The sequence below is a fragment of the Aotus nancymaae genome, unplaced genomic scaffold (assembly GCF_030222135.1).
Source record: "Aotus nancymaae isolate 86718 unplaced genomic scaffold, 86718_ANA_hifiasm-v0.15.2.pri h1tg000003l, whole genome shotgun sequence".
In the NCBI taxonomy this organism is placed as follows: domain Eukaryota; kingdom Metazoa; phylum Chordata; class Mammalia; order Primates; family Aotidae; genus Aotus; species Aotus nancymaae.
The window spans coordinates 12,596,972-12,622,721 of record NW_026988414.1 but is presented as its reverse complement, the minus strand read 5'-3'; the positions used below and the strand labels follow the sequence as shown (position 1 = coordinate 12,622,721).

Here is a 25,750-nt window from a genome sequence, read left to right as displayed (position 1 = left end):
AGGATGGAAGCTCATATATGCAGATGAGAAAAAGTAACGGAAATCATAGCCCTGATTATGCTTATAATGTTATGCTGAATTTAAGCCCTTTGAGGCCAAGAGCAGTGCTTTGCTTATTCTGATGTGTCTGGCCAGTTGAGACACACTGAAGTTGTCCCTGGCAGGGCCTCTTGTCAGCAAACACACAATTGCATCTGAGGGTCATGAAAAGATGTGGGAGTCCAGAAACTTGATTTTTGTTCCCTCTGAGATGCTAACTGCCTTTGTGGTCTTAACAAAGTCACCCCAGCTCTGGGCAATATCCTCTATCCATACAATAAAGGAATTCAACAACAGTGACTTCTAAGACACTTCATAGGTCTGGAATTCTATGACAGGTCAGGAGCTCAAGACCAACCTAGCCAACATGGTGAAACCCCATCTCTACTAAAAATACAAAAATTAGCCAGGTATGGTGGCACACACCTCCAGTCCCAGCTACCTAGGAGCTGGAGGTTACAGTGGCCTAAGATCGTGCGACTGCCCTCCAGCCTGGGCTACAGGGTGAGACTCCATCTCAAAAAATGAAAAACAAATACCAGCCTTGAATTATCTTATGATTTATTAGACATTACTAGGCAACATTTCAATAAACTCCTCCTCCTACCCAGAAGGGTATTTTAGGGAAAATCAGAATAATTGAGAATTATCTAAATCTATTGTGTCGGGCTTTAAAATATGAGCTCCCAGAGAAGAGGGAAAGATACATTCTTCAAGTAAAGACAAGAATCGCTGGTCTGCCATCAAAGCTGCCTGGTGGTCTCCTACTGACATTCCTTACGATATTGTAATTAGGACGATCTCTCAGAGATCACAGATAAAAAACAAGCAAAAGTTCAGTCCTCAGGAAACTAACTTTGGGTATAAACTGCAACCAAAGTATGGCTTTGGGAAACCAGGTGGCAGCCTGCAAGGCATGGTGTAAGGACTCCCAGGCAGGGCAGGTTCCCGGGGCTGAATGGGCCATTCAGCAAGTGGCTTCATGTTCATGGAAGGCCTCATGTTTTGAAATTTTCTACAAATAAAATTACATATAAAGGGGTGTATGTGTGTGTGTGTGTGTGAAGAACTAATTTTGCCAGTCAGTAAGTAAGTTTACACATACTAAACAGGTTTCTATTTTGGTTTAGCACCATGTGAGCCTTTATTACTTTGGAATATGGTCTCAGCCCCCTAGTATATCTCAGAGGTGCTAGTCCTTGAAGGATGACTTTTTCTACTCTCTGGGGTACACACAGGCTTACAGAGTCCTTCCAGGTATGATCAAGACAATTAAATTCAAATACCATTGAAGGAGGAGCACAATGGTGCACCTGTGTGACTGACATTCATGGTAGGCTGCAAAGAAGAGACTGAGAAATGGTAAGACTCCAGGAACCTGGGTTGTTTATTTGTGACCCTAAATGAATCTCTGACTCTGAGTCTTGGTTTGGTCATTTAAAAAATAAGGGTTGGATTAAGTCTAAATTCCTTTTTAGTGTATTCAACCTTGAACACACATTAGAATCACGGTAGGTAAAGTATTTAAAGCAGAACCAATTAGGGTTAGGTCACCAGTTCCTCTGGTGATTCAAACGTTAGGAACCCCTGCTCCAGGCAAACCAACATTTTCTGATGGATTAGTTGACTAATATTAATAGCCAGGAGGTCATTCTAAGAAGGGGAAGCAGTGAACATAGGTTTCAGAGTAGGAAAGTGCACTGTCTTAAAGAAACAGTGAGCAAATTAACCGTGGCAGAGAGACAGTTCAGGGCAGTGTAATTCGGTAGAGATAATGAGAGTCACATATGTAATTTTACATTTTCTAGCACCTACACTTTAAAAAGTAAAAACAAGCAGGTAGAATTAATTATAATAATATATTTCATTTAAACAATATACAGGTAAGCACATAATCAATAGATGTGATTTAATTTTGTAGGCATATTCAAAAAGTAAAAACAGGTTAATTTCATTTTAATGCTCTATTGTATTTAATCTAATATATCCAAAATATTATCATTTCAACATAAAAACAATTTAATAGACATTTTTACATTTTTTTTCTATTTAGGTCTTCAGAATCAAATTTGTACTTAATACTCACATTACTTTCAATCGGAAACAACCACATATCAATCGCTCAATTAGCCACATGCAGCTGGTGGTGACCACATTGGACCGCACAGGTCTAGATCTTGTTATTGCAGTATGGTGCACGGACCACGCCTTGGGTATCACCTGAGAGCTTGTTAGAAAGGCAGCATCTCAGTCTCCATCCCAGACTTACTGAATCAGAATCTGCATTTTAAGATCTCTAGGTAATTTGTTTACACATTAAATCTTGAAAAAGTCCTATCCTTTCCCATAGCCACTGTCAACTTTCACCTGTATTAGCATAACAGCCTCTTAACTCCGTGCCTTAACCCCTTGGAGATCTGGCCACTGCCTACTTTGCTGGCCAATTTACAACCAATTTACCTCTAGTCATAATAACCCGCTCTCCGTGACTCAAGTCAGCATGTCTTTTTATCTTTCTGAGCACTTGTACATGTGGCTTCTTCAAGGAATTCCCTCCATCTGCACACTCCACCCGCCTTGTCATGACAGAGTCCTTCTCGAATTTCAGCTTTAATGTCATTGTCTGAGGGCAATTTACAGAACCCATCCTTCCAGATCCCCTCAAGTTTTCCATCCCCTTGTATTTTTCTGTTTCATCATTTTCTGTTATGATTTAGAAATGTTAGTCCATTCGTTCTGCTAGAGGGAATATCCATTATGATAGGGACATCATATGTCTTAGGCACTGCTCCATTCCAAGCACTCGGCACAGAGCTGGCACATAGGAGGTGGTGGGGTTCAATGTGGCTTTGTTGGAAGGGATTGAAGAAAGAAGAAAGTCAGGGGGGCAAGAAGTGAGCAAAGGAAGGAAAGTAGTTTCTTTCCCAATGTGAAGCTGAAATCATAATTTCCCTTTAGGAAATTCTCTACTTAACACTGAGCGTCTGAGCCAGAGGATGTGGAAGAAAAGGAAACCAAGGTGGATTAAAGACTGCTGCACTATGTAATTTACAGACCACATCTGCTTGGGAGTCAGACCACGCGGATTTAAGTGCCAATCATCTGGACAAGTCATGTCACACCTCCAAGCTTCAGTTCTCTCACCTATGAACAGGGATGATAATGCCTACATCAGGTAGCAGTTGTGAAAATTAAGCGAAAAGAGACATCTACAAGGCATAGTAAACCTAAATTGCTATAACACAAGAAAGAATTGTGGTTCCGTTCCCAAACATTGCAACCCCTCACCATCTTCTCTCCAGGCACTGAGTTTCATTTTCCACTTGAGTTTAGAAGTCAAATATTTAGCTGTGCTAATGGGGTATTGGATCTTTTTATTACGGCCCCACCACTCAGTGCGTGCAGCTTTGCCGAGATAATAAAAGATGTTAGACCTGGTCTCGCAGCTGCTTAATGCAGAAATGCTACGGGAACACACCTGGGGTGCGACTTCGAATGGAATCAATGGTGAAGTCAGCCATGTACCCAGCAGAGATAAAAGCATTAATATGCTATCTCGCCCTCAGCCCACACTAGCATGATGTTGATTAAAATTATTTTCTGCAGTTTGACTTCTTGTTTTAAAGAGAAGAGAAAATTTGTAAAGGGGTGTGTGTGTGTGTGTGTGTGTGTGTGTGTCTGGGTGTGAGAGAGAGATTTTAATAGGAGTTAGAGTTCATACTTCTGCGTGATGTCTGGTCTCAGATCTAGTTTTGATGGTACACATTTTAGAGTCCAATGGCTAGGATGCACCACAGGGAGGTAAAGTGCACTGCCCCTACCTCCTCACATCATCATTTTCTGTACAAGCATGTGTGTGTATTTGTGTGTGTTCATGCCTGTTGGTTTCAGCCTGTTTTATGTGAGATAAAACAGAAAGCCTCTGCTGCCTAGTTGATGTGTGTGATAGGAAAAGGTGCAGGTACAGGTGAGTGTGCCAGACCTCTGTGTGTGTGCACCCACACATAAAAACATATGTAGGAGGGTGTTGGATGCAAACGGACATAGGTGGTAACTGCTAAGGAGCCTTACTTGATGAGGAAGAGGTGAATTATACATTAGGTTGTAGGAGGTGTGTGCATGTACGGCACACTTTATGTGTGAATCACAGTACCAAGGTGAGAGGTCCTATATGTGAAAAAAGTGGTCATTAGAAGAAAGGGATGCATAAGCATGGCTTTACGCACAAGTCCATGACCAGATTCTAATCCAACATCATCTACAAATCAGTCAAGGTGCTTGTGGCCCAATGCAGGATATAAGATTATGAACAAGACAGCCAAGGTCTCTGCCCATATAAAGCTTACAATGTATGACAGGGTTTTTCAACAGTGGCACTATTGAATTTTGGATCAAATAATTCTTTGTTGAGGGGACTGTTCTGTGCACCATAGGACATTCAGCAACATCCTTGGTCTCTACCTAGGGATAGCATCTCTCAGTTGTGACAACCAAAAATGTCTCCAGTCATTGCCAAATGTCCCTTGGGAGAAAAATAACACCATATGTTGACGATCACTGGTCCACAGGGAAAGATAGATATTAAACAAAAACAATCACACAATACATTATATAAGCAACTTTGTGGGGTGAGAGAGGTGTGCAGGGAGTTATCAGAGTATATAACTGGGATAAGCTGGTCAGACCATTGGGGGTGAGGGGTTAGGAAAGGCCTCTGGAAGGATGGCATGAATACATGGGGCATAAAAAATGAGTGTGCTGAAGTGAACGGGAACAAATGTTCCGGAGAGAGGGAGCAGCAAGTGAAGAAATGCCCTGATGGAGGAAGGAAGGAGCATGTCATTCAAAACAAAACCAACCACTAGGGGAGCCCTGTGGGTGTGGAGTGAATAGGAGCAGCCAAGGCGGAGAGATGAGACAGGCTCTTGGGGTGGGATGTGAGCTCCCTGTCACCAGAATATGCCAGCAGGAAGTGGGTCAGAGGATGTGGGCATTGGATGGTGGTATGCTGCAAATCATGGCAGTTCTGAGGAGACTCTGAATCTCTGAAAGAATGTTGCGATTGTAGGAACAGAAATGCCAGTGAAGCCTACAGGCCCTGCTTACATCTGAAGCTCCTGCTTAATGAGGGGAACTTAGGGCAGAAGGGAGTCAGCTCCAGCTGGTCTACAAGATCTTTTTAAGAGAGCAGGTGGTTGCAGTTTTACGGCAGAGAGCATTTCCACTTACCTTTGAGATACACCTGGGGCTCCAGCCATTTCTCAGGCTCACCCAGAGAACTGCACAACCCTCCAACCAACTACACACACACTCAGTTACCCAACTTCACCTGCTTGCAATTAATCCATAAATAATGGACAGCATAAAATACATCAAGGCCTTTCGCAGTTGATATTCCCAAGGCTGCTTCTTTGACTTACAGGTGAGGCAGTGGAAGCTCTGAGACGTGACAAAGCCTGCCCATAGCCAGAGTCAGGCCATGGCAAGGTGGGGATTTTAGCCAAGGACTGGCTGACCTCAAGGTCACATGAGGTCACATGCCTCTGCCTCCCTGGGAAGAAGTGTACATAAGCCATCTGCCATCAAGTCAGTCCCCACTTTGCAAACTTGCAGCCATCTCACAGAGCTTTACCAGGGTCCTGGCTATGAAGTGTCCCCCACCCCAAGCCAGGCTCCATGACATCACCAGATTAGCCAGCTGCCTCCCTACTTAAAGATCAGCCCTACTTCAATATTGTTCAGGAAAATAAGGTTCCCTTAGGCTCTCTTCTGCCATCTTTGCAGCCTCACTGCTGCAGCCTCATCTTGGCTGCTCTCAGAGCAACCATGCTGTCTTGCAACTTCCAGTCTTTGCATATGCTGTTTTCATCTCTATGAATGCCCTGGCCCCCTTTCCTTTTCTTCCTTTGCTTTGAAAACCCCTTCTTCTTTTTAAAAATTTAGCTCATCTATCACCTCCTGCAGAGCTTTCCTTGACCAACCCTGAGACATGCGCACACACACACACACACACACACACACACACACACACACACACACACACACACTATCCTTCCTCCCCAGGCCAAGTGAGTTGACTCTCACTGCCTGCCCAGTACCTGGTGCTTCCTCCACCCAAGCCCCTTGCATCCCAGATTCTAACTGTGCATTTACAAGGCTGCTTCTCTCATAACCCCAGGAGGTTCCCCAGGGCAGCCGTTTTTTCTCTATATCCATAGCCCACAGTAGATGTTCAAGAGATTTTATATGTTGCTGCTACACATCCCTCTGAAAAGTGCCTTGACTGTTTTTATAATCACGAACCTCCAAAGTAAATCATGCCAGGCCAATTCCTTGCTGAAATCATTAGGCCCTATTCAACAGAAAGCATGGCATGGTGGTTGAGGGTTGGGGCAGCAGCAGAAGGTATAAAGTGTGTGTTGCATCGGGGGACAGCATTCAGCGACGAGTGATCAACAAAGCTTATCGGGAGGAGTCTGTTGACATTTGCCTCCTTTGATTTGTCCCCACACGCTAGAACTGAAAGGGTTGTGAGCCCATCCATCAATTATGATTTCCAGGGAGAGGGAGCCACTGAAGCTTATGCAAGTCTGGGGAATATCTTCAGGGATCCACAGTGGGAGCCCAGGGACGGTCGAATACTCCAGCTCAGAGATGGCAGAAAATATGGTGATGTGGACAACTCAGCCTTCTGAGGGGCACTCAAGTACTCTTCTATTAAATTGTTTATTTAGTCTGTTTCTCTTTTTGCTTCCAACTAACCAAATTCTTTCTGTCCTTCTGGTTTCAGTTCTCAGAGAAGAAATGTGATGGATTCAGCTGACCCTACCAGGACAAGCTATTTCATGCTTCACTATCAGCCAACGAATTGATTCTTCCTACATCAAGTGACTATGCATAGTCCAATTAGTAAGTGCATCTACCCACAACCAGTAGGGCACTGTTTGTGGGGCAGTTTTGTTCAGAAGGGGAGACTGGGCATAGCAGATTCAATAACCAATCTATTCCACAGCAGCCTGGTTAACCACATCAGTTAAGGCAACTTCAGTGAGATGGAGCCTGGAATAGTCCCAACCATTGGAGTAGACCAGACAGTGAGGACCGAAATCCTCATTTGGAAGGACATTTCTTCTAAAAGATACAGTAACTAGGGGCTGTGGTAATATGCAATTGGATCAACACAGTGGGCTTTGGGTTTATATTGCGAGGAATTTAGTGTTAAATGATCATGTGGCATTTCATACGTTTGTTACAAAACACTATGGCCTGATACTCTGCGAGTATCTTGAAAGTCTGAATCATGTCTTACCCATTTTTATTTACCAAGGGCCTAGAACAGAATCAATGGTAAAAAAGAGTTTATTAAACTGAAATAATTCCTTAATATCTATTTAGGTCTATCCCCTCCTCCTTTGTTCCCCCCTGTCACCCACGCTGGAATGCAGTGGTGCAATCTTGGCTCACTGCAACCTCTGCCTCCCAGGTTCAAGTGATTCCTGTGCCTCAGCTTCCTGAATAGCTAGGATTACAGGCATGCACTGCCATGGCCAGATAATTTTTGTATTTTTAGTAGAGACGGGGTTTCACCATGTTGGCCAGGCTGGTCTTGAATTTCTGACCTCAAATGACCTGCCCGCCTCGGCCTCCCAAAGTGCCAGGATTGTAGACATGAGCCACAGTGCCCAGCCTTGGCCTACCCGTCTTTCCCAGATGGCAAGCTCCCTGAAAGGAGGGCTGTGTCCTATTTATCCTGTTGTCACCCAGTTAACCTAGCACAGGGAGTGACAAGTAGTGGGTGCTCAATAAATGCCCGTTGAATATGTTTTTATAAAGCACACCACACACACCTCTCTCAGTTATTTATTTTCTTTGAAGCTCAGTCTCCTTGTCTCTCTTTTTTTAACTTTTAAGTTCAGGGGTACAAGTGCAGTTTGTTACATAGGTAAACTTTTATCCTGAGGGTCTATTGTAGAGATTATTTCATCACACAGGTATTAAGCCTAGTACCCACTACTTTTCCTGATCCTCTCCCTCCACCGACCCTATACCCTCTGAAAGGCCCAGTGGATTCTCAGTTATTTTGAATACCCCAAGACCTCTTACATATTCATGAGAATATCAATTCTGGAGTCAACTACCCAGAAACAAATCCAGGTCTACTACTTACTAGCCATGTGACCTTGAACAAGTTATTCACTGTACCCGAGTCTCATTTTTAAAGTGGGAATAATAATATCTACCTTATAGGGCTGTGGTGTGTACTAAGGGAGTTAAGACATAGTAAAGTGCTTACCCCAGTGCCTGACAGATAATAAATGCACACCTAAATTTGTATTGTGCATATTTTCTCTCATATACAAACATACTCTACAAATAGTTCCAAATATACATGGACCAATTCAATAGTTATTTTTAACTCCTGATTTGTTTATCTGGAGTGGCTTCAAAACTTTTCTTTGTTTCAAAACTCCCCTTTGTTTCAAAACTCTAAATTAATGATAATTTCCTCAGAAGAACCAGCAGGTACTAAGATACTGCTCATGAGCTGACGCAGACCCTCTTGCTCATGAGTAAAGGTCTTCTTTGTTTTCTTATTTCTTTTACAGCTTCTCCTGAATGTTATTGTCTGTAGCAGCCAGTGGACAATCTTCCAGGGACTCATGCCATACTCTGCAATTATATACGTCATTTGGGCACTAAATCTGACCACATGACTGCTCCTGCATCTGGCATGCCCCTGTACATCCTGACCCTAATGATATCCAAATATTGGGCATGGCTATAATGAAGAGAAGAAAGAGAATGATGACAGAGAAGAAAAATAACCTGTTCTGAACTTTAACCTGAGTTCCAGGTCCTGTGCTAATGGCTTCATAAAGATGAATGAGACATGGAGCCTCCTGTGTGGAGCTCACAACGTGATCACGATGTGGTAAGGGTTTTGGAAAAGAGCCAAGACACAGAAGCCAGGACATTTTGTTCTACTGATAGGATCAGCTAAGACTTCACAGGACAGATGGCACTTGATCTGGGCCTTCAAGGGTGATCCATGCATGTGACCAATCATTCACTTTGTCATTCATTCATTCATCCATAGTTCAAGTACCAATTTTGTGTTGGGCTTTTGGGTAAGCACTGGGCATACAGAGATAATCAAACTTGATCTATGTATCCATTCACACGGCCTGATGGTGGGGAGGGGAACACACAAACGACTATTATATACAGTATCACATAATGATGGCAGAAATTAGTCATATTCAAGGTGCAATTGGATCATTCATGGAAAACATATCCAAGTCTGCATGTGAGGATTAAAAAAGTTGTCATAGTAAAACATGAGTTAAATTAATATTAAAATAAGTCATTCACCAAGTACCTTCTTGTGCCAAGCATTGTGCTCCATGCTTTACACGTATTAACTGACTGAATCTCCATAATAACCAGAAAAGGTAGGGAACACTCTCTCCTTCATAAAGAGAAAACAATGGGAAACTAACAAAGGAGTTAAGTAATTGGTCAAGGACTGTGGGCAGGATGGGAAAAGTCAGTATTCAGTGTATCAAGAAGCCAGTATCAGGTCTACTTGATGCCAAAATTTTCACTCTTAGCTGTTGTCGATACTGACTGCGTTTCCCTGAAATCTGGGTGAGAACCAGAGTAAAGAGAATTCTAGGCAGAAGGAATGTCACATACAAAGGCAGAGAGAGGTGGAGGAGCCCACGGATTTGGAAACCAACCAATGAATGCTGCTAGTGGAGAAGGGTTTGGGTGGGAATGAAAGCTGAAGGACATAATGCAGGAGATGAGGTGGGTAATCTGGTAGAGGGTAATTTTTGCTACACTTAAGAGTTTAGGTTTTATACTGTATACAGGGTGGCAGGGAAAGGTTTCGAGCAAGAACAAGCTAAAACCAGATCTGACCGTGGAAAGATGGACTGGGGCAGAGGCTAGGACCTTTGAATGCCAAGCACAGGAGTGTTTGCAGTTATGCGTAAAAGTATTGGCAAGAGTTAAAAGAAACCCTCTTTTGCCTCTCTCTCTCTGCCTGTCAATCTAACCCGCTGAAATGGAAGGTTTCTGAGTTTATTTGATTTCGGGAAGTGATATATTCTTTATGTTTTTTTTTCTCTCTATCTTCATTTTCCCCCTGGACTGCATATCATTGCATGCAGTGGCCTGCAGGTTCTCGGTTTTCACTGAGAAATGTACGTTTGGGGTTGTTGGGCCTGTAAAACATGAAATTAACCAGTGTCATATCTTTCACGCCCTCCTCCCTGCTCACCCAGGAGCCCAAATTAAATTTCACACTGAACAATCTGAGCAGCTGCCATACTCCACAGACAACCAGCACACAGTTTTGACGGCCACAAGGTGGACGTCTCTGTCACCAGGCTCTATGTCAACTCTGGAGTCTCTGTTATGATGGCAACATATACCTGATACTGAACTTGGTTTAAAGTTTCTATAAATTCCCCCAGGACCAACACAATCCATCCCTGAGTGCCTGAGTGTTTGCATAGCCATTCACAGTTTGCAAAGCAGCATCCATGCAAGCCCGTAGAGCAGGGAATGTTTTATACACATCTTGATGCCTGGGAAACCAAGGCTTGGAGAGGCAGCGAAGGCCACACAGTGAGGTCAACACACTCTCCACCAGGCCAGTGGTCTTTCAGGCACATGGCAACTCGCTGTGACATCTTCAAATAGGAGGCTTGTAAAGCTAGCAAGAAAAATACCTAATAAAAAGTCTGTCACTTGGTTATTTCCTAAAAATGGAAATTGTCACTATTTTCTCTTTCAACTTCCCCCTTGTTTTGGTCCCCATCTTCTTTTTCAATTTTTTAAGAGCACTAAAATCATGAATCCCATGGCCTTTATAGTATCTTTCTCTTTCACTGTCTCTAGGTCTGACTCAGCAACACTTCTGAGACCCTGACTCTACCAACCTGTACTCTTCATCCATAATTTGTTTATCCAGAACATCCATCTGTTCAAGTCTTTTCCATCTCAGCCCCTGCTAAAATTTATCATCTACAAAAATGTATTTTCTTGTCCTCATCATAATTAATCTCTACCTACACCACGGTCCTATAATCTTCTTATAATAAGTCTACTAAAGGTTTCCATATATTTCACTCCGTAACCACGCAGCCCAAGGCCAGGGGCTTTCCTAGTTCATGTTGGATCTCTATGCAAAGCAATGTTTTGCATACAGGAGTTATGGATGTACGCTTTACTTGACACACTAAATCAAAAAATATTACTGTGCTTCATCTTTCAGTGTCTGAGTGAGAACATCTAAATTGGTTCAAGAGATTACCTTGGTATGGACAGTTAATCTCATAAAGCACCCTGGAAAATGCATCTGATAGGTGCTAATTAGTAATGTTTCCCCCAGGCTTTGTTTACATTTTATGTTGCCTACAGTACAGCAAGTTGACAAACTTTGGGTGAAGGGAGGTTCCAGAGGAAGAAAAGAAGAAAAGCCTTTCCAGCAGTGAAGAATAATGGCATCGAAAGGCATTTTTTTAGTTTATCTAGTTCAAAATGTAATGCCTTCCACATTTTTCTCCCCCAAATAAATGTTTTCAATTGCTGTTTGAGCTTCTTCTGAGGCAAAGCAGTCAGTACATAATAAAGCATGCCCTCTCATGATGGAATGTCATTGTGAGACAAACTTCCTTAATCAAGCTTAAATTTGCTTGCTTGCTTTCTCCCTCTCTTTTTTTTTTCTTTTTTGAGAGGAAGTCTTGTTCTGTTGCCTAGGCTGGAGCGCAGTGGCAAGATCTCCGCTCACTGCAACCTCTGCCTCCCAGGTTCAAGCGATCTCTTCCCTCACCCTCCCGAGTATCTGGGATTACAAGCACCTGCCACCACACCTGGCTAATCTCCACTCACTGCAACCTCCGCCTCCCAGGTTCAAGCGATCTCCTCCCTCACCCTCCCGAGTAGCTGGGATTACAAGCACCTGCCACCATACCTGGCTAATTTTTGTATTTTTTAGTAGAGATGGGGTTCCACCATGTTGACCAGGCTGGTCTCAAACTCCTGACCTCAAGTGATCCACTTCCCTCAGCCTCCCAAAGTGCTAGGATTACAGGCATGAGCCACCACACCCAGCTTGCATTTATTCTTCCAAACAATTGTCCAGGTTCTGCCCTTAGAAATTCCACAGAACAAGCCTACGTAGTCCTTCCAGGACACACACTTTTAAATATCTAAAGACAACTCTCATGTTTTTCTCATTTTTTAACTTTCTTTACCTATTCTACAGAACTTTATATTGATTTTCAGAAAGAAGAATATCGTCTGAATGTCAGTGGCTCCCCCAAATTCATATGTTGGAACCTAATATCCAACGTGATAGAGTTAAGAGGTGAGACCTTTGGGAAAAGATTAAGTCATGATGATTCTCCCCCGGTGAATGGGCTTAGTGCCCTTATGAAATAGGATTGAGTGAACTCCCTTGCTCTCCTGTCACATGAGGACTCAGTGAAAAGGTGCTATCTCAGGAACAGGCCCTCACCAGACACTGAATCTATGGATATCTTGATGTTAGACTTCTCAGTTTCTGAATTGTGAGCAATAAAATTACGTTGTTTTTAAACTTCCCAGTCTAAAGTATATTGTTACAGCCATAGAAACAAACTAAGACACCAAGATAACAGAAAGTTAGAGCCAGAACGATTATTCTGGTCGCCTTTCCCTTATACTATGAAGAGTGTGATATTTTATGTGCCACGTGCTCACATGGCTAGGCTATATTACCCAGTTATAAAATTAAACATTAATGTAAGTGCTTCTATGAAGGCATTTAGTAGACGCGGTTAACATGTGCAATCAATTGATTTCAAAGGAGAGTATTCTCCAAAACCTGAGCCTCATGCAATTAGTTGAGAACCTTAAGAGCAAGACTAAGGTTTTTTCAGAGAAAGAAGAAACCCCAACAATGGACTGTAGTTTCTATACAAGAATTTCCAGTCTGCTGGCTTTTCCAATAGAGAGAGAGAGATACGTGTGCGTGTGTGTGAGAGAGTGTGTGTGTCCTACTGACTCTGCTTCTTTAGTTTGCTTTTGCTGCTTCTGTACTTGAACCCTGATTGATACAAGGAGCCTCACTGAAAGACTTTAGTATATGGGGGCAGGATTTCAGACCCCAAGACAGGACCGAAAGTGGAGACATTTACAGAAAGAAAGCCTTTGACTCCTCTTACCTGCTGCTATGGAAGAAGCCGCTCCCTCTAACCCCAAGGATGGCCATAGCCACATGGCTGGGATAGTGGCTGCCTTGCCTCAGAACCGAGTCCATGCACTCATGAGAGTGTGAGCATAGAAGGAGCCATGCCCTTCCCATGCTCTCAGGAGAGAAGCCACTCTAGCTCCCGCACAAGCAGGCTTTTGGCTCTTCCTTCTGGTGCACCAGACTGCATCTGGGAGAAAGAGAAGGCCAGACTGCGTTTCTCCCCTAGGCTAATGAGATATATCAGATGCAGGTGACACTTGGATCAGGCAAGCACCTGCTCTTCTGTGCCCTGAGGCTTTCTACTAACCTGGGAAGGAATTTGCTGCTGCAGCTCATGCTGGAAAGGTTAGCTGAGAATTCCTTATAGTGGTTAAAATTTGGAATGCTTTTTAAACTGCCCCAGGACACCAGTAAGTGCAGAATTCACTGGGGATGGGGGTGAAGAGAGGAGGAAATCAGGATTCTGAAACCAGCTCTCTTGTGGCTGGGAGGCAGTTGAGTGGAGTAATAAGAGCATTTCTGTGTGTGTGTGTTGGGCTGCATAAGATATAACTCTGGATCTCTTACTCATTACTTTTGTGACTTCTCTAAGACTCAGTTTCCTTATTTCTGAAACAGGGATAAAATGTGAATTTCTTCATATGATTTCTGTAAGGGTTAATTAACACATGCAAACATGCATAATACCCATAAACACATATAACATGTAAATTTCCTGGCACATAAGTGCTCAATAAATGAGCATTATTGTTACTGCTGTTTTTTCATCCCTAAAACATTTGACTGAGGTTTCATTTGTTCTCAGCCATGATTAGAAATTACTGCCTTTAGCAGATAGGATAGTGATGAAGAGCATAAGTGTTATCATCAAGCAAACTAGGGTCTCTCCCTCTGTATTAGGCCATTTGTGCACTTCTATAAAGAAACACCTGAGGCTGTGTCATTTATAAGAAAAGAGGCTTATTAGGCTCATGGTTCTGCAGGCTGCACAGAAAGCATAGCAGCATCTGCTTCTGGCGAGGCCTTAGGCATCTTCCCTTTGTGGTAGGTAGAAGGCAAAGAGGGGGCAGACATGTCAGTCACATGGTGAAAGCAGGGGCAAAAGAGAGTGGGGGAGATGCCATGCACTTTTAAACAACCAGATCTCACAGGGACTCACTCTCTTGAGGACAGCATCAAGGGGATGGTGCTTGTGATGGTTAATACTGAGTGTCAACTTGTTTGGATTGAAAAATGCAAAGCATTGATCCTGGGTGTGTCTGTGAGGGTGTTACCAAAGGAGAGTAACATTTGAGTCAGTGGGCTGGGAAAGGGAGACTCACCCTCAATCTGGGTGGGCACCATCTAATCAGCTGCCAGCATGGCCAGAATAAAAAGCCAGCAGAGCATGGAAAGACTAGACTGGCTTAGCCTCCCAGCATACATCTTTCTCCTGTGCTAGATGCTTCCTGCTCTCAAACATCAGACTCCAAGTTCTTCAGCTTTGGGATTCAGACCGGCTTCCTTGCTCCTCAGCTTGCAGACGGCCTATTGTGGGACCTTGTGATCATGTGAGTTAATACTCCTTAATAATTTCCCCTTTACATATACATCCATCCTATTAGTTCTGTCCCTCTAGGGAACCCTGACTAATACAATGCTAAACGATTCATGAGAAATCCACCCCCAAAATCCAGTCACCTTCCACTAGGTCCCACCTCAACTTTGGGGATTATATTTCAACATGAGATGTGGATGGGGAAAATATCCCAACTATATCACCCTCTTTGTGACTTTGAGCAAGTAATTTGACTGTTGTTTCTGTTAGTTCATAAGAATATAAGCATAATAATACCTCGGATGTTGACATAACATAATGTGTATAAGGATGGGCACTAGAGTTGAGCTGCCAGCGTTTGAATCCCAGCTTTGTTTCTCGATAGCAGTATGGCCTTAGAATCTCTCTTTGCTGCAGTATCTTCATTTATGAACTGGAGATAATGATAGTGCCTATCTCACTGGGCTCTCATAGCAACTAAATGCATTAATATGCATAAAATGCTTAGAAGAATACCTAGCACTTAGTAAGAACCTGGTAAATGTCAATTATTGCCCTTGTGCTTTATGTAAGGATTAGATGAGATAGTACCTTTAAATATCTGGTACCTAGCAGGTGCATACTAAAATAATAGTGATTGCAATGGTTGTTATTGCTTATAATATTGATAATAATAATAGGAACATCATCATATTCTGACTTCTGCAGACCTGACACACTTTCTATAGGTAAAGTTTATCTCCAAGTCTTCTGTTTTAATCTCTTTTAACTTTGTAGAAGACTGATCTGGCTGAGTTTCAGCTCCATGTGACTTCTCTGTTAAAATATAAAGTCCTCAGCACCAAGATCGCTGAATAGGAACAGCTCCAGAGCACAGTTTCCAGTGAGAGTGATGCAGAAGGCAAGTGATCTCTGCACTTCCAACCAAGGTACCGGGTTCATCTCAACGGGACTGGTTGGACATTGGGTATAGCCCAAGGAGGGCAAACTGAGGCCGGGTGGGGCACTGCCTCACCCAGGAAGTGCAACTGGCCAGAGGACTCCCCTCCTACCAATCCTCCAAGGGATCACAACTCCCCACCAGCAAGGAAACAAAACAGGATGGAGAATGAGTTAGACGAATTGACAGAAACAGGCTTCAGAAGGTGGGTAATAACAAACTTCTCTGAGCTAAAGGAACAAGTTCTAATCCAATGCAAAGAAACTAAAAACCTTGAAAAAATGTTAGATAAAATGCTAACTAGAATAGCCAACTTAGAGAAGAACATAAACTACTTAATGGAGCTGAAAAGCAGAATGAGAACTTCATGAAGCACACACAAGTTTCAATAGCCTAATTGATCAAGACAAAGAAAGGATATCAGAGATTGAAGATCAACTCAATGAAATAAAACGAGAAGGCAAGATAAGAGAAAAAAGAGTAAAAAGAAATGAACAAAGTCTCCAAGAAATATGGGATTACGTGAAAAGACCTAATCTCCATTTGATCGGCTTATCTGAATGTGACCCGGAGAATGAATCCAAGCTGGAAAACACTCTTTGTGATATTATCCAGGAGAATGTCCCCAACCTTGCAAGACAGGCCAACATTCAAATCCAGGAAATATAGAGAACACCATAAGATATTCCTCAAGAAGAGCAACCCCAAGGCACATAATCATCAGATTCACCAGGGTTGAAATGAAGGAAAAATTGTTAAGGGCAGCAAGAAAGAAAGGTCAGGTTACCCACAAAGGGAAGTCCATCAGACTCACAGCGGATCTCTCAGCAGAAACTCTACAAGCCAGAAGAGAGTGGGGGCCAATATTCAACATCCTTAGAGAAAAGAACTTTCAACCCAGAATTTCATATCCAGCCAAACTAAGCTTCATAAGTGAAGGAGAAATAAAATCCTTTATGGACAAGGAATTGCTGAGAGATTTCGCCACCACCAGATCTGCCTTACAAGAGCTCCTGAAAGAAGCACTAAACACTAAGTACTGTATTCAGGAAACCCATCTCTCATACAAAGACACACATAGACTCAAAATAATGGGATGGAAGATTTACCAAGCCAATGGAAAGCAAAAAAAAAAAAAAAAAAAAAAAAAAAATCAGGAGTTGCAATCCTAGTCTCTCATAAAACAGACGTTAAACCAACAAAGATCAAAAGAGACAAAGAAGGGCATCACTTAATGGTAAAAGGATCAATGCAATGAGAAGAGCTAACTATCCTAAATATATATGCACCCAATATGGGAGCACCCAGATACATAAAGCAAGTTGTTAATGACCTACAAAGACCCTTAGACTCCCATACAATAATAGTGGGAGACTTTAACACCCCACTGTCAATATTAGACAGATCAATGACACAGAAAATCAACTAGGATATCCAGGACTTGAACGCAGATCTGGACCAAGCAAACCTAATAGACATCTACAGAATACTCCACCCCAAATCCACAGAATATATATTCTTCTCAGCACCACATCACACGTACTCTAAAATTGACCACATAATTGGAAGTAAATCACTCCTCAGCAAATGTAAAAGAACAGAAATCATAACAGTCTCTCAGACCACAGTGCAATCAAATTGGAACTCAGGATTAAGATACTCACTCAAAACCGCACAAGTACATGGAAACTGAACAACCTGCTCCTGAATGACAACTGGATAAACAATGAAATGAAGGCAGAAATGAAGATGTTCTTCAAAACCAATGAGAATGAAGACACAATGTACCAGAATCTGGGGGACACATTTAAAGCAGTGTCTAGAGGGAAATTTATAGCACTAAATGCCCACAGGAGAAGTAAGGAAAGACCTAAAATTGATACTGTATCATCAAAATTTAAAGAGCTAGAGGAGCAAGATCAAACAAATTCAAAAGCTACCAGAAAACAAGAAATAACTAAGATCAGAGCAGAAATGAAGGAGATAGAGACAGAAAAAACTCTTCAAAAAATCAATAATTCCAGCAGCTGTTTTTTCTGAAAAGATCAACAAAACAGACAGACCGCTAGCCAGACTAATAAAAAAGAAAAGAGAGAAGATCAAATAGATGCAATAAAAAATGATAAAGGAGATATCACCACCAATTCCACAGAAGTACAAAGAACCATCAGAGATTACTACAAACAACTCTATACACATAAACCAGTAAATCTAGAAGAAATGGATAAATTCCTGGACACTTACACCTTCCCAAGACTAAACCAGGAAGAAGTTGAATCCCTGAGTAGACCAATAACAAGATCTGAAGTTGAGGCAGCAATTAATAGCCTACCAACCATAAAAAGTCCAGGTCCAGACTGGTTCACAGAAAAATTCTACCAGATGTACAAAGAGAAGCTGGTACCATTCCTTCTGAAACTATTCCAAACAATACATAAAAAAGGGAATCCTCCCTAACTCATTTTATGAGACCAACATTATCCTGATACCAAAACCTGACAGAAACACAACTAAAAAAGAAAACTTCAGGCCAATATCCATGATGAACATAGATGCAAAAATCGTCAATAAAATACTAGCAAACCAATTGCAACAGCACATCAAAAAGCTTATCCATCATGATCAAGTAGGTTTCATCCCAGGGATGCAAGTCTGTTTCAACATACACAAATCTACAAATGTAATCAATCACATAAACAGAACCAAAGACAAAAAACACATGATCATCTCAATAGATGCAGAGATGGCCTTTGACAAAATTCAACAGCTCTTTATGCTAAAAATAAACTAGGCATCAATGGAACATATCTCAAAATAATAAAAGCTATTTACGACAAACCCACAGCCAATATCATATTGAATGGGCAAAACTGGAAGCATTCCCTTTGAAAACTGGCATGAGACAAGGATGCCCTCTCTCACCATTCCTATTCACCATAGTATTGGAAGTTCTAGCCAGAGCAATCAAGCAAGAAAAAGAAATAAAGGGCATTCAATTAGGAAAAGAGAAAGTCAAATTGTCTCTATTTGCAGATGACATGATTGTATATTTAGAAGACCCCATTGTCTCAGCCCAAAATCTCCTTAGGATGATAAGAAACTTCAGCAAAGTCTCAGGATGCAAAATCAATGTGCAAAAATCAAAAGCATTCTTATACACCAATAACAGACAAACAGAGCCAAATCAAGAGTGAACTCTCATTCACAATTGCTACAAGAAGAATAGAATACCTAGGAATACAACTAACAAAGGATGTAAAGGACCTCTTCCAGAGGAACTACAAACCACTGCTCAAGGAAATAAGAGAGGACACAAACACATGGAAAAACATTCCATGTTCATGGTTAGGAAGAATCAATATCATGAAAATGGCCATACTGTCCAAAATAATTTATAGGTTCAATGCTATCCCTATCAAGCTACCATAGAGATTCTTCACAGAACTGGAAAAAACTACCTTAAACTTTCTATGGAACCAAAAAAGAGCCCACACAGCCAAGATAATCCCAAGAAAAAAGAAAAAAGCTGGAGGCATCATGCTATCATGCTATCTGACTTCAAACTATACTATAAGGCTACAGTAATCAAAACAGCATGGTACTGGTACCAAAATAGAGATATAGATCAGTGGAACAGAACAGAGGCCTTGGAAGTAACGCCACACATCTACAACTATCTGATCTTTGACAAACCTGACAAAAACAAGCAATGGGGAAAGGATTCCCTGTTTAATAAACGATGTTGGGATAACTGGCTAGCCATGTGCAGCAAACTGAAACTGGGCCCCTTCCTTTCACCTTACACAAAAATTAACTCCAGATAGATTAAAGATTTAAACATAAGACCTAACACCATAAAAACCCTAGAAGAAAACCTTGGCAATACCATTCAGGACACAGGCATAGGCAAGGACTTCATGACTAAAACACCGAAAGCATTGGCAACAAAAGCCAAAATAGATAAATGGTATCTAATTAAACTTAAGAGCTTCTGCACTACAAAAGAAACAATCATTAGAGTGAACTGGCAACCAACAGAATGGAAAAAAAAAATTTGCAAGCTACCCATCTGAAAAAGGGCTAAAATCCAGAATCTACAAAGAACTAAAGCAGATTTACAAGAAAAAAAAACACAAAATCCCATCCAAAAGTGGGCAAAGGATGTGAACAGACACTTTTCAAAAGAAGACATTTATGCAGCCAACAAACATATGAAAAAATTCTCATCATCACTGGTCAATAGAGAAATACAAATCAAAACCACATTGAGATACCATCTCATGCCAGTTAGAATGGCAATCATTTAAAAATCTAGAGACAAAAGATGCTGGAGAGTATGTGGAGAAATAGGAAGACTTTGACACTGTTGGTGGGAGTATAAATTAGTTCAACCATTGTTGAAGACAGTGTGGCAATTCCTCAAGGATCTAGAAATAGATACATCATTTAACCCAGTAATCCCATTACTGAATATATACCCAGAGCATTATAAATTGTTCTATTATAAAGACACATGCACATGTATGTTCATTACAGCACTGTTTACAATAGCAAAGACTTGGAACCAACCCAAATGTCCATCAATGATGGACTGTATAAAGAAAATGTGGCACATATACACCATGGAATACTATGCAGCCATAAAAAAAGAGGAGTTCATGTCATTTGTAGGGACTTGGATGAATCTGGAAACCATCATTCTCAGCAAACTGACACAAGAACAGAAAACCAAACACCACATGTTCTCACTCATAGGTGGATGTTGAACAATGAGAACACATGGACACAGGGAGGAGAACATCACATACTGAGGTCTGTTGGGGGGTGGGACGCGGGGGAGGGATAGTAGGGAGTGGGGAGGTTAGGGAGGGATAACATTGGAAGAAATACCTCAGGTAGGTGACAGGGAGATGGAGGAAGCAAATCACCATGGCAGGTGTGTACCTATGCAACAAGCCTGCAAGACCTGCACATGTACTCAAGAACTTAAAGTGTCATATATATAAATACATATAAATGTATCTATAAATGTATTTATGTATATAAATATATATGTATTATATGTAAATACAATATATGTATTTATTTATACAATATAAATACATATATTTATATTATATAATGTATATTATATACATTAATTTTATACATATTAATTTTATACATATTTAATACACTATATTAATTATACATATAATTAATGTATTATATAAGGTATATTTATGTTTATATTATATAATGTATTTATTTATATTATATAATGTATAGATGGAATAAAATCCAATCTACAGAATAAAATCCAACTTCTGGGCTTTTTAAACCTCTATGGTCTCTTTCTCAATGAGCTTTTCCAGCTCTATTTTCTGGTCTTATGTTTCTCCTCATCTCTTCTCTGCTTTCATTGCAGTCTGGGTGCCCTGTCTGCACCCAGGGAGTGTGTGTCTTTTGGTGGACCTGAGACTACAGTCAACATCAGATCATCCAGTCTGAAATGGTGTCAGCCTGGAGAATATAAGGATCATAATCATAACAGCAGCCAGGCATTTGGTGCCTGCTGTGTACCAGACCCTATGCTAAGTACTTTACATGTAGTCATTCCTTTCAATATAATAGTCACAGTGACTCCAAGTGGCAAGGATCGTTAGAGTCTTTTTATAGATGAGGCATCCAACACTCAGCCTGGTAAAATGACTTGCCCAAGGTGCTATGATTAGTTTGGGGCTGAGTTGCTTATTAGTTTGATTGTCTTATATCCCTTGCTCCATCTACATTTTAAAACAATTTTAATGTAAATATTACATACATAGAAAAGTGGAAATCTCATAAATGCATAGCTTGATAGATGCTTATAAACTGAATATATCTGTGCACTGAAATCAAGAAAGAGAACATGAATGGCACCCCAAAAATCTGTGTTATGATCCCTTCTAATTACTGCTTTTATGATGGTGACCACTTTTACAATGTCTAATGATGGGTTATTTTTTCTGTTTTTGTACGTTTCTGTATTTTTTTCTGTTTTTGTACATTACATTTATGTAATGAAATCATTCTGTATGCATTCTTTTCTGCCTAAATTCTTTAGCTGAACATATATGTGTAAGACTTATCCATACTTTTGCTTTTAGTTGTAGGTCATTTATTCTCATTCTTGTAAAGTGTTTCACATACAGGGACTACAAATTCATACAAATTCAGTGTTAGATGGGTCTGTCTATGTGCAAAGTATCAACAGAGAAAATCTATAGATGTGAACATCATAATACTCTACAAGTGAAAAAACAGGATTGATACTATGAGTATAAGCAAGTTATAGCGGTGCTAATAAGTAAAAAGGGAAGGGACAAGCTAAAACCCTTTAAGTTCAATACTTGATACATGTAGCATCATTTTTAAATTTTACTGTAACACTTGATGCGAGATCTGTGATCTTAACGAATTTTTAAGTGCACAATACATTAGTGTTAACATTAGGAGCTACTGTGTTGTGCAGCAGATCTCTAGAGCTTATGCATCTTGCTTAACTGAAACTTTGTATCTATCAGTTGGTAACTCTCATTTCTCTAGAAACCACCACTTCACTCTTTGATTCTATGAGTTTAACTATTTTAAATACATCATATAAATGTATTATATTAAAGACTGTCTCTAATTTGGAGCCCAGCAGCTCCCACACATGAATATGAATCCTGAAATATTTCGGAGAACTTCCTTTGAAAGGTATGGACCCCAAATTAGGCATGGAGTCTAAGAGTCAAAGATCACCAACGCTGCTTACTACTCTGGTGTCACTTACTTTCTAACCTCCATGATCTGAACACTACCCATTTCCTTCTGAGCTGGACGAGACCATGGGCTGCCTAACCATGTAGCTCATTTAACAAACGTCCTGTTCCGTGGACTTTAAGTATCCATTTAACTGTTTTGTTCTATTAGTGTAGTTTCCAATGTTCCAGCTAGTGCTGCTAAAAGCATCCTAGTACCCATGAATGTATTTCTGGACTTACACCAACTATATCTCTGTATTCCATTTGATCTAAATATTGAGGCTTATGGAGACCAAGCTACAGGCACATTCTCCTTCTAGCAAACAATAAAATGGGCATACGCTTGCATACAATTTGTATTCCTTTATTGCCTCTGGCAAGGAACAATCTCCTGAAGAGGTTAAGCCTGGTGGTTAGTTACTGTCAGTCACCAGGACCCCCTCAGTGTCGATTAGATTAAGCAGAAAGAGTCTGTTTTGGCAAGCATTTGCCTACCTCTTAGAGTCCTAAATTATTCCCATTCAACAGGTTATTTAACGGACCTTTTTTTTTTTTTCTGTTAACTCAACTGCAGGCCTATCCGAATGTACTTTGATTCAATAATAATGATGACATTTCTCATTTACGGAGTAGTTTATATTTAGGAGGTACTTGCACAAGTGTTTATAAATGTAATATGCACACCCCTGCATATTTTTATCAGTACCCCCATGCTGATTTTACAGACCAGAAAACATGCTTAGAGGTGCAGCTGTTGCCCAAGATTACAAGGCAGGCATTTTATGTAGTTCCATTGGCCGTAAGTGTCCTTTTAAACACTAAAGCAAGGTATTTTGGGGTGCCTTTTGCCTAAAACAAGATATTTATCTGGGCACCTACATAATTCTCTGGACAAAGAGATTATCTGGTGACTCTGACCCTAAAGAAAAAAATGGGGCTCAGGTCATCTCTCTCATGCTACACAGAAATGTGTGTTCTTCGTCAGCCACCCAATTATCTCTCAGCAGCTATTTGTATGCCAGGATGGCCTAATGAAGCCCTTTAAGAGCAAGTTAAAGAGAAAACTCCAAGTAGACAAGCTATAGTACATCAAAAATAGGCTGTACTACCTGATCCTACATCCTTCATTCCCCAAGTCCCATTACTTCTGGTTTCTAGTTTTAGAAACCACAGTTCTCAACTTGAGCTTTCTTGCTTTTCTGAATCTTAGTAACTGATCCAGCTTCACTCTTGACTGTGCCCATGTCTCCCAAGGGATGTCCCACTTCTCTGGTAAACATCCAGAGTTTTGCTATCCTCTACTTTTCTGCCTGCTCAAAGGCTGGGGAAGATATATGTCTCTCCTATGTGAGAGCATTTGGTTCTGCTTACAACTATCCCTTCTGTCTACACCTTTGGTGAAGTGAGTTGCCTTTCTGTTTGATGAGAGTAAAAGTTTGATTTTCTACTTTTTCCAATGGAATGACTGTGGTGTCCTTTCCATCTGGTATCTAAAACACAAGACATTCTTTTTGACCAAAAACTGGATTATTGGTATCAAGGACTGGCAACATTGTAAACTAAAAGACTCAGATAGTAAATGTTTTAGGTTTTTTTTTTTTTTTTTTTTTGAGCCATTTGGTGTCTGTTACAGCAGCAACAACTCTGCCATTGTATCATAAAAGCAATCATATACAATATGTAAATGAATGAGTATGTCTGTGTCCCAGTGAGATTTACAAAAACAGGCAACGGGCCAGACTTGGCTTGCAGGCCATTGTTTTCAGACTCCTACTCTATAGGTCCAACTCTGGTTAGAGAATGCTATTACCAATTTACTGCAAGCCAGAATATTCCAAAGATTAGTTAGGACATCTGATATTTGACAGCAGGGTCAAATGGCCATATTAATTTCCCTTCCTCTCACTCTCTCACATGATAGGTAGCAGGCTGGGTCAATAAAGCTTCAGCATGATTTTTCTACATTGATTTTAAAGGGGAAGAAATGCTTCAGGGCAATAGAGGGTAAGGAGAAAGTTAAGATGCTTTGAGCTGGAATGAGAGATCTTGACTAAGTCGCTTACCCAAAAAGACTTTTATGATTCATATAATTAGACTAGATCAGTTGACCTCAGGACTGGTAGAATAGCTCTAAGCTTATCTTCAAGGACACAGAAATTTGTTTGCTCTGCCACCCTCACCATATTGGCTTCTCATTGGCTTCTCATCTGTCACCTCCTACTTGCAGGATTGAGGTAGAGCCTCCAAGTGTCACATACTCACATTTCTAGGTCCAAAGTATAAAGGGAGGCAATTTACCAAGGGACCATTCCCCTATATAGATTTATCCTTTATGAGAAATTAAAATTTTTCCCCAAAATTCCCCCCAAAAGACTTTTTCTAATATTAGCCAGAATTAGGTGATATTCTTACCTCTAACCAGTCACTGGAAAAGAGAGGAGAGATGGCTCAATGGCCTTGAACAATCATGATTCATCCTCTATGACTAAGTACATTCTCCTGAATGAAACTGGGTGTTGTATTCAAGGAAGCAGGGGAGGAGCAGGAAGGCGTGTGGGGATGGCTGATGGGTAGACACCTAAGAGTTCAGACTACAAAGAATGAGGAACTGTGAGGGTTGTGGCATGCAGGGCCCACTGGGTGGTGTGAGGCTGAGGTATTACAATGAATTTGTGCTCTGTATAAAATATGATTCTTTCTCACAGTGGTTCTCAAATACTGATATCCCCAAGAATCACCAGGAGCCCTTGTTGAAATGCAGTGTCCTGGGCCCCTTCTCTAAGAATTCAGATTAAATAGCGCTGGAGTGGGCCAGGAATATGTTTTCGAACAAGTGAGATGAAGCAGGTAGTCTGCTGCTCACATTGTGGGAATCAATCATTGAATGATCTTGAACCTTAAAAGTGATGCACAAGACAGAAACAACAGTCATTTTAAACGTCCAGTTTTTCTTAAGAGCAAAGATACACATATGTAAGTACTAGGGGCACAGAGCTTCCCTTTGTGCTGAAACAGAAATAGCATTTGGCCTCTTTGACCACAAGACTAGTAAGCAAAGATGCCTTGTATCTCCTTGTATGCATATATAGAGCTACAAGGCTTAATAAGAAATCAAGAGGTTTTATGTAAACAGTTTCTAAGCTATCTGATATTTCACATAGACTCCAGAGAAGCTTGAGTTTGATCCTTAATATTATGAATTTGCACAATAGCCTAAACTT

General features: G+C 40.9%; 1 long non-coding RNA gene across 1 annotated transcript; it reads left to right on the top strand.

Annotated features, from left to right (window-relative positions):
* The first annotated feature begins 3,013 nt into the window (after window positions 1-3,013).
* On the top strand, window positions 3,014-9,417 carry LOC105721083 (uncharacterized). Its single transcript, XR_001108256.3, has 3 exons — window positions 3,014-3,214; window positions 6,830-6,948; window positions 8,646-9,417. It is a non-coding gene; the product is annotated as an uncharacterized LOC105721083 (long non-coding RNA).
* The last annotated feature ends 16,333 nt before the right edge of the window (window positions 9,418-25,750 follow it).